Source organism: Pinus tabuliformis, chromosome 7 (assembly GCF_031772625.1).
Source record: "Pinus tabuliformis cultivar Carrire ecotype Pingquan chromosome 7, CPIR1, whole genome shotgun sequence".
In the NCBI taxonomy this organism is placed as follows: Eukaryota; Viridiplantae; Streptophyta; class Pinopsida; order Pinales; family Pinaceae; genus Pinus; species Pinus tabuliformis.
In genome coordinates, this window is record NC_142293.1 from 1,681,088,102 (window position 1) to 1,681,098,994 (window position 10,893).

General features: G+C 32.4%; 1 long non-coding RNA gene across 1 annotated transcript; it reads left to right on the plus strand.

Moving 5' to 3' along the window:
- Window positions 1–5,640: 5,640 nt before the first annotated feature.
- LOC149254924 (uncharacterized) lies at window positions 5,641–6,375 on the plus strand. Its single transcript, XR_016266320.1, has 3 exons — window positions 5,641–5,836; window positions 5,919–6,077; window positions 6,307–6,375. It is a non-coding gene; the product is annotated as an uncharacterized LOC149254924 (long non-coding RNA).
- Window positions 6,376–10,893: the final 4,518 nt, after the last annotated feature.

Below are 10,893 nucleotides of genomic sequence, written 5' to 3' on the forward strand. Positions count from 1 at the left end.
AAGAGGGATGGGAACGTTCTTATAAAAAAAAAACATTAAACATAGTAATTATTTAACCTATGTAAAGATGTTTTCTAATCATGCATTAATTATAATAAATTATAATTAATGATAATCTGTAACTTAAGTTTATTTATATTTTATATGGATAAACCCTCAATCACGCTTTTAGCGCTCCAAATATTATTTAAGCAGCTTTTGATTCAATTTTTACTATGTGGGGACATATAATAGATGATTTTGATTTTGGGTTTTTTTAGGTTTAAAAAAAAAATAAAAAAAAATTAAAGAAATAATTTTAGACATGATTTAATTTTTATTTATTTTTTTAATTAGAATTTTAATCTTAAAATTCTAATGTGTAGATGAGAATAACTAAAAATTCAATGTTGAAAAGCAAAGATATAGTCTTTTTACATATTAAAAAAAATAAAATAAAAATCACAATTTAAAAATTCTCTAATTTTTATAAACACAAAGAGATTTTTTTAATTTTTTAAATGAGTAAATCACATTGTTGTTACTAAATTATCAATATTATTAAAAGAAAAATAATTTAAAGTTTGAATTTTTTTATAATTTTTTCTTTGTTATTAATAAAAATGATTAGACTAATTAATTTGTTAAATGTTAAGGTTACTCATATCATGGTCTTTGTCCCCTCTCTCTATCACTATATACATTTTTCCATTGATCATCTATTTTTCCTTTTGATAATTCGTTTCCATTTAAGTGTGTGGACTTGTTGGCTATCTTGACTAGACTTTAGCCTGGAGGTTTAGGGCAAGTGTTCATGAGCCAAATGTGAGATCTCTTCCAGCAAGTAGGGGAGGTTATCGATTCTACTCTCTTAATCCGAGGTTAATTTTTTCATAATCAAAGGAGATGATCTACCTCATTTACCATTTATGGATCATGAGGAATTACTAGAAAAGTTTTTTGCTAGGTATTTTGATTGAAAAAGCATCTTAATTGAACTTTAGCAATAGTCTTATAAGGATACCCATAAATATATTTTTGCACTTTAGATAATCTTGATTGAACTTTAGCAATAGCCTTATGAGGATATCAATAAATATATTCTTGCACTTTTTTAACATGTGGTTGTGATTTTTTTCAATGTGGAGGTTTTAATATAAAAATTTATTAGCCCGAAACTACTAAAAACAAAAATTAGTAGTCTTTTTTTTCTCACTTTTATAATGATATGTAACTTAAAAAAAATGAGCATTGTCTGGACCATCAGTACACCATATTTTAGATAAGGTTAAACATTCCATGTTTTTTAATTTTTCCATTTTACAATCATCAAAATAAGAAATTGTTGTCAAAAATTCACTTTTGAATTTGAAGAAATTGTAAAAATGGATTCAAAACTCTTAAATACACCTAATATAATTAAGTTGTACCATACTAACATAAAATGGATTCAACACTCTTACATACACCTAATATAATTAAATTGTAGAATACTAACATCTAATATATGCAATTCCATTAATCCAAAATAATTATTGTCATATTTCACATTAAAAATAATTTATTTCCATTCTTTTTATTTGTAAGTAGTGGAAAATGAACTAATTCATTACATGTTTAAATAACGACTTTATTTTAAAATATTTTTACAAACTTTTATTATAAAAATAAAATATATAATTTAAATATTTATTATAAATTTATAATTATAATAAACTTGTAATTTTAAATCTATTAAATTTGTAATGTCATAATGAGAAATATGATTGAGCCGAGAGGCTTAGGGGATTTGAAAGTATGTTTGTTTCTCTTAAAAAAAACTATATTCTCAAAATAGAAAAGCAATGTGGACTACATATTTAATTAAATGTTCACATGACCTAATATAATTTCATGTATAGTAATTAAAAGTAAAAAAGTATGTAAGAAGTTTAAACTTTATACTTTTCAAAAATATTATAACACGTGATATATATCTATATATAGGAAAAAATGTTAAAAGAAAATATTTTAATGTTGTATAGAATAAAATATCCAATGTGGGTTACGAATAAAATATTTTAATATGAAATAATATCCACTTATACTTAAAAATATATTACTAACAAAAAAACTAGTTTAATGTCGGTGATAAAATTACTCAATGCACATGCACATGTTATCTAATCTCTATAACATTCAAAAATACAATTTAAACAATAAAAAATTACACATTGTTTTTTGTATTCTAAAATAAATTTGCACATTAGGAAATTTGATCCCTCTAGGCTCATGTTTGATTTGTGGTTAACATGGATCTATACTGGTTTTAGTAACACTTGGATCTCAATTAATGTGTAAAGATCTATAATTTTAGTTTTTTATTGCTTTTATTTTAATTTAGCTATTTATTGTTTTTTTGCATAAGAGGCAGGTACTAAGCAGCAACACTGCATATTACACTTATTAATCTATAAATAGACTTTGTTATAATATAATGGGCCAATACCACGACTTATCAATAACATATGCCCATAAAATCATACTCATTTCATATGAAATTTGTTCATATGACAATTTTTTTAAATTAATCAATTAATTAAAAGAAAAAAAAACAAGTTTGAAGATAAATATTAATCTTTGATTTGTGTATAGTACTAAGATTATTCTAGAATATTTCATGAAGATTAAATCTCTGCTCATAACCTAATAACTATTGATAATTACGCTGAATTTTTATTTTTTATTTTTTATTTTATTTATTTTTATTTTTATTTTTTAATTTTTAATTTTTAATTTTTTAATTTTAATTTTAATTTTAATTTTAATTTATTAATTAATTAATTTATTTTATTTATTTTGTTTATTTTTATTTATTTATTTTTATTTTTTTTGAAATATTATGATTGTGTTTAAAAAATATATTCCAAAGATATACATAGTAATATATACATTAATATTTCGAGGAGGCCGGAGCTAGAGGGGTAATTGTTAACTTGAAGAAAAAAACATAAATAAAGTTTGCATGGGGCTTGGCATTGCGACGAATAATCAAGATGAAGCCCTTTCTCTTTGGCAAGTCTAAACATCAGTTTGGTTAATCGTATCAAAGTATTGACTATGGTTGGCGACTCTATGATGATTATACAAAAATGTGTGAAGTTGTTCGAGAATGAGATCCTTCTTGAAGATGAAACCTCCTCAATCATGGTCATAAATATATATTTATTATTTTTTTTTAGAAGGTGGAATTATTCCATGTGTTGAGGGCCAACAACCACTTGGTGGATGGTCAGGCCAATGTTGGGGTGGCACTGGAGCAAGGTAGTTTAAGTATCAATCAAGAAGTTAAAACATGTCATATCCCCTGAACTGTAGCTCCAGGACTACGTTGTACTGTTGGGGTACGGGTCTTCAGAGTATTAAATCGACAGTTAAGATGGTTAGTCCCTCGATGGTCCCTTGCAGCGCTTTGGAAGCTGGGATGGCAGGTAAAGAGTTAAGGCACAGGTGTGGCAGCATTAGTATGATGTTCATGTGCGAGGATAGGTGGGCGTCGAGGTCTTGGTTACTCACTGAGAGTTGCAATATAGTTACATCCGTAAGGAAGGCTGGTACCATCGCTAATTGTCCTTGGTTATTTTTGGTGGTGGAGGAAATGGAGGGAAGCTGCATTGACATGACTATGAATTGTCTAACATTTATGAAGGATAAGACCGGGAAGAATGTTGGGGTTCAACAGGCTATTATATATTGCAGTTGGCTGCGGTCAGTTAACCAAAGGATAGTGATTATACAGAGCCAAATTGCTGCGAAGATGGCCTCTGCGAGTAATGGCAGTGGTGAAGGCTCAGGGTCAGGTCATGGCAATGGGGGATGCATCGAGAGCTTGGTTGATAGCTCGTGTAAGCAAGTCATTAAGGAAATTGTAAAGGAATTAAATGAAAACATGACAGTTCTCTACACACAGTTGTCAGGACTGGGCAAAGATATGGAGTTGTTGTAGAAGACAATGGAAGGCCTGTGCACTGATGTGTTGAGCGTGCAACAAAAGGTGGAAAACATCAAAATAACAGTGGAAATTGCTACTGTCGGGGTTCTAAAGGAAGTTTTTGGGTTCGGGGAAGCCTTGGTCCCCATTGATGTGATTGTTGCTTCTGAGCAAGATCTGGATACTGGAGAGGATGATGCCGAAGAACTGGCAACGACAGTGGATGAACCTTCGGGAGAAGAAATCGACCCCGGTAGCAGCTAAAAAATTTTGTTTTAATGTTATTTTATGTTATGTCAAAATATAGAATACTGTGGAGTTTTTTGGAGAGTTTATAGTTATAGATATGTACAAAGTCTTTATGTAAATAAAGTTGGTAGCAAGAAGGTCCTATTTCAATGTAAAATGATGAATATAGTAGAGAGCATAGGTCATATTTTAATGTAAAATGATGAATATTGTAGAGAGCATATGACCTATTTTAATGTAAAACGATGAATATTGTAGAGAGTATGCTCTTGAATTTTGTACAAGACCCAACCCTTTCCAATCATATAATGAAAATGCTACATGTTTCTTTAATATATATTAAGTGAATTCAAATTCATTATCATATCTAATGTGCTTTCTTTACACAAATACCATTGTAAAGTGGAAAGTACAATGAAATTAAGATTAATGGTAAAAAAAATCAATGTGGATTAGCTATAACTGTTCAATGCAGTGTTCCTTTCACTATCCTATTAAAAAAAATTGAGCAAATGGAAGAGGGTAGATGGCCTAAGGTTGTTTTTAATGATAGATTGTGCAAGAGAAAAAAAACTTGGATGCAACAAAATAACAAATGGTTTACTAAATGGGGCATTTGCTTGAAGCGTGTCTCATAAACATCGAAAAGATAAAAACTTTTATTATAGAAAAGTTCCGCAAGCGTACTTGGGATAAGGAGCTAGGAAGAAAGAAAAATTACTATATTGAAGTGTTTAATCCCACTCATAGTCATCAACTAAAAGTATGCATGGATGCCAATATCTCTTGGAGAGCCAAAATTCTTATTATTCATTTAAGGACTAATTCTCATCAACTTTGTTGTGAAACAGGGTGTTGGAAAACGCTAAAGGAAGCGTGGGAAAAAAGAGTATGCATCTTTTGTTATTCCGGAAAAGTGGAAACAGAAAAACATTTCATTTTAGAATGTGAGGCCTTCAAAGACAACAAAAAGGGTTATGTAGATATGCTGGCAGCTAGCTCTTCATATAATCTATGTAACGAGGAGTTTGTGCAGAAGCTGGGAGCATTTATTTTGAAGCTTCACAGAAAAAGAGCCAAATACATCAAATAGATAAAGAAGCAATCTGTCCTATAAACTATTTTTAAACGTTAAAATAATTTCTTTCTTTCTTTCTTTCTTTCTTTCCATCGAGAAACTAAAAAACACCCGATTCCAATATCATGTTGGTTAGAAATTCCCTCACAAAACACCCGATTCCAATGTCGTTGTAATGACATGTTGGTTAGAAATTCCCTGACAAAAGCTAAAAAGCACCACGATCTCACATCCACAAAAGCAAGAAAAATATCAACCGTTAGATGGACGTGGGTGGTTGGTGAATGAAAATATGAGCCATACCTATTTAAATGCAACATAATGATCTTCTCGTTCGTCCAAATCAGGCGGACATGCATTCCGTTTTGCCCTTCCGCAGCTTAACCTGCGACTTATTAATTCTTATTGCTTCAGTTTTCTGGAGGAAGATAGGGCAATCAAACATTTTAGAATTCCACCGCACGTTTATTGCATCATCTTAGATACTCTCGTCATGTGATTCTCGTCTCCAAATTAATTTGAAACAGAGCTTTTACTTCACTCCTTGTTCCAGTAGCAGGGTATGTCATTTCAGGGCACTCGATCAATAGCAATATTTAATTTCATCTGTCATTTGACTCTAATGGTTTTCAATTTTTACAGGTGGTCCATCTAAATCGAACAAACGGAGGTGGTATTGCGGAAGAGGAAGGACGCATCACATGGGTTTGTGTTTTTGGTATGTTGAGATCATGGAATGGGATGGATGGTAAGGACCTTTAGTGTAGTAATTGGGATCTGCTTCAGGTGCCTACCATCCAGGTAAATTGTTTGTTCAATATTCTGCTTCTTTTTCTGCGTGTCTGTGTTTTTGGGTGATGTGATGTATGGTACTCTGGCTATGGCCAGGTAGCCTTCACACCTCTGTGCCACCTCTATGCTTTCTCTTTATTGTGAGGGATTGAAAGTTTTTTCAATATTGGTATGAAAACCATTCTGTATGTCTTTTAGTTAATGTAATATTAAAAATTGCCTTCCTACATTTACACAGGAATGGAACAAAATGGAAGGGTAAAGTTGCACCATATGGGTCTTTGTTTTTGGATGGTGTGATGTAAGGTAATCCGGCCATGGACAACCATGGCCATGTTTGTCAGTCTTCACAATTCTTTACCACGTCTCTGTTTTCTCTTTAATGTGAGTGATTGGAAGTTTTCTCAGTATTGGTAAGGAAGTCATTCTGTTTTTTCATCTACAGTAATATTAAAATTCGCCTTCCTTCATTTGCACAGGAACAGAACAAAATAAAACAGAATGGGGAGGCGCATCCCGTGGGTCCGTGTTTTTGGGTAATGCGCTGTATGGTATTCCCGCCATGGCCTAGGTCAGCTAGCATTCAGCGCTCCTTGTTACCTCTCTGTTTTCTCTTTAATGTAAGTGATTGAAGGATTTTTTGGTATTTGTATGAAAATCGTTTTGTATATATATTTTATTTAATAAAATATTAAAATTCTCCAGCCTGCATTTACACAGGAATGGAAGAAAAATGATGCATCACATGACTTCCCTGCATCACATGATTTGAAGGGTAACATTAAGGTATGATGGTGTTCTATTTTGATTGATTTATTCAAGTAACACATTGAGTGAGATATACGATTTTTTATAATGGATTTCTTTTTAATTAATTAATTTTTTAAATATAGGTATAGTTTCATCTTAAACGGGACGCATTGGATTCTGGATTTACTGTAGGTTACCTTATGGACGTTAAAATAATTTCTTTCTTTCTTTCTTTTCTCTGCCCCAGCCTCTGTGTGAGGTAAGTACACAATCTCCATTGTCCTTTCCTTTAATAGCGAATACATAAAAGCGTTTGGGCTCTGTAAAATTAAATGATATGAATTAAATATTATTAAATGGTTTTTCTGGAAGTTTAAAATATGTATTTACCATTTTGACTAAATGAGTTATACATAATTAATTTTATATAATTATTGTTATTTTTTAAAAAGCCAATGCATAAAATTATTTGGATTCTATAAAATTAATTGATATTAATTAAATATTGTTAAATGAATTTTTGGAAATTTAAAATATACCTTTGTCATTTATATTAAATGAATTATACGTTTAATTTAACGAATTTTATATAATTATTGAATTAAATGCGTAAATAATATTATTTATTTTTTGCTTTTAACATTATTATAAGATATACAGATTTGTAATTATATCTTTATATTTTCAAAAAGGTATAAATAATATATAAAAAAGTTATTTAGTTTATTAAGTGATTGTAATAGTTCAGTTTAGTTTGTTTTTTTAAACTTTTAATAAGGTTGATTCTTGTATTATGATTTAATAAATTTTTTATCATTATCATAATATTATGGTGTAGATTTATTTTGCGCGATTAGCTAGGAAAGAATATGATTATGGCATTCACGGGGTTATCATAGGTAAGTGTATGAGATACAACCCATGACTAAGTAAGGATATTGGAAATACCAATATGCATTAGCAAACTGGGAAAACAAATGGGTTAAGACTATAATTAGTTGCTGACAATTAATTTAAATATAATCAAGTCGGTATTTTAATCTCCAAATATCAACAAGGAGGGAATAATAGTCATACTAATGACTCAAATCTCAAATAGGCTTAGGTAGACATGTTAAAGAATCGACACATTGTCATAATTTATGCTTAAGCCCTCACCAGCCTATCCTCCTCCCACAATCCCAAATGTCACTCTCACTAATGACCTTAGGCTTGCCTTGCCATGTAGTACCAATTGATAGTTGTGCATTTGATTGCTTGGTCTAAAGTGAAATACCCACACATTTAATTAAATTCATCTAATGAAGGATACCTTCCCTTGTTTTAGCCTTGGCACTTATTAGTTGGCCCACTTCTTAATGGGGCTTGAGTGCCATTTCATTTTGTTTTAAGGGTCAAACTCTTGTCCTTTGCCTTTCAATTTAAGGTCCTTTTCCTTTTTGGGTTTTCCTGCCCTTTGCTTCCTTCGAGATTCAAATTTGTAAATCATTCCACTTTGTTATTCTTAATCATGAGTTTATGTTTCATCGTTTCGTAATAGTTTGTTAGTTTCATATGGAAAAGAGAGTTTATTTTTTACTATTTTCCACAAAATAGATAGCACCTTTTGCTAAAAACTTACACATTCACCCATTGGTTCATTTTTCTTTCCCTTTATCAATAATTTTAGCATACTTATCTTAGTTTAGGGTTCTCTTTCCTTGCCTTGAACCTTCAACTCCTCTTGGGAGCCCATGCTCATCCTTAGGGACACGTTTATCCACTTCACTTTATATTTTTTACTTCCCTCTTTGAGGTTGTACTCCTCCCTTTGCACTTTAGATTTAATTTGCATGCCTAGTAGTGAAGTGGTGGCTTGGGGACTTCATGGATACCCTCATAACACTTGAACACCTCAATTCAATGAGATTTTTGCAAAAGAGTCTACATTGACCACCATTTTCTTAGTCCATCTACATGATTTGTTGCCATAATACAAATACCATTTCTTCATGGGGGTTCAATTAGGGTATCATCCTTATCCCCTTGTTCATGGTTTGAAATATAACATCCTTGCACCATGCCAATGCTCTTATCACCTTACCTTACTTTGGGTTACATCACCTGTTGTTTGTAACTTCACTTTAATCAACTTCTCTAGATTCTTCCTCCCCTTAGTCTCATTCTCCATAGCTTGGAATGACATGCAGGGAGAAAACTACATTTGCACCAATAAACTTAGAAAGGAGGACTAGCAAATTATATGTTGAAGCCCCCATGCATTCCATTTTAAGGGCAATTTAAGGATTCCCATTCTTTGTTTTTCTTGATCTTAAATCTTTGTTTTTATACTCTATCCTACACAAAGCATATCATTTCACTTTGTCATTATTTTATGGAGTTTGGGAGGCTCACCCTTGTTTTGCATCTCTCCTCACAAACACAAGTGCATAGTAAGTCACTACCACATTGTTTATTTTATTATATGTGCCCCTATTGTTTGGATCATTTGCCACTTGTTGCGAGTTTGTTCCCCATGCAACTTGCAACCAACTCTCTTTTCCTTATTCCTATTTTAGTTATTATCATTTTGAAAAGGGAAAACAATGAACTTGTCAGCAACAATATATTTGCTAATGTCACTAGAGACAATGGGTTGAGGAGCCAATTTGGTTTAGATTTTTTAGGGAATGTGAAGAAATATATCTCCCTTCCTTCACTCTTACTTTCATGCACTAGTTTAAACAAGGTAAGTAAGATTACACAAAATGATTTGGATAACTAACCATTTTCTTTTCTTTCATACAATATAACATATGAAAAACATGTGAAGCATGAATCCAAATCCCTTGAACTAAACAAAAATTGAACAACCTGGATTAAGAAACCTTCTTTTCTTGGCGTGTCTTTTCCCTTTCCCATGCTTGGCCTTGCACCTTGTGTGGCTTAAGCTAGTTCTTGAGTCATCCCATTCATTTAAGGTGTGATGCATAGTTTTTCTCTCAAACTATTTGTTACATTTTTGGTGATTCAACCATGGCCCAATGTTGAGTCCCAAGCTAGCTGATACATTTGGTGGCTCCCCGTGGTTTGGACCCACTATCCATGAGTTATAAGTTCCCCTCTATCCTTCTTATTTTCTTTTGGTAGAATTTACCAACCTAACTCCCTCCTCCTTTTTCCCTTCTAGGTTTATCTACCCTCTCTTTGACTAATGGGTCCCCCCTTGGACCTTATCTCCCGATGAGATTTGTGCTATTGTTGAGCCCTCTCACATGTCCTTGAGCCTCCAAGCTTTTCTCATGATTATGTGTTGGATTGTCTTGGGAAAGAATCCCTCTTGTTCCTTTTCTTTCGGGGGCTTTACACCCTTCACATCCCTTGGGTGGGATGTATTGCGGTATCCCTCTTCTTTTAGCTGGCACTGTCATTGCCTAAATGGTTTATGTGCTTGCTCCCACTTGGATTGTGGGAACATCTTTTGCTTTCTCATGATATCTTATCACTACACTATAGATTTCATTGCAAGCCATTATCTTCTTTTGGCCATTTCCTTTTTAGTGTTGTTTCATGTTTTGTTAACCATTCTTGTTTTAGCCTTTTTACTTTTGCAAATGAACCCCTTGTTGTATCCTATTACTCCCTCTTTCTTTTCTTTATTTTACAAATCTTTTGGGTGATGGAGCAACTTGGTAACCTTATTTTAATTGTAATGATGCACCCAGTGTTGCGGGGGAGCGCCCCTCCCCCGGTCCCGCTCCCAATCCATGCTCCCGGCAGGAGCGACTCGGGAGCGGGTCGGGAGCGCACTCCCAAAATCGCTCCCGAAAAGGGAGCGATTTCGGGAGCGCGCTCCCTAATTTTTTTTCGCTCCCTGCCTTTTCGGGAGTGTTTTGCCTTTTTTGCAATTTTTTTTTTGTAGTAATGTTCGAAATGCAATTTTTTTTGAAAGAAACAAATAATTTTTGAGTGGGGCAGCTTAATGATCAAGTCTAGGCCCTAGTATTGATATGCTATTCATGGTAATGTTAAATTCTTAAAGTAAAAGTGACATTCTCCTTAATCTTCATTTTCATTTTCATTCTTTTACTTAAAT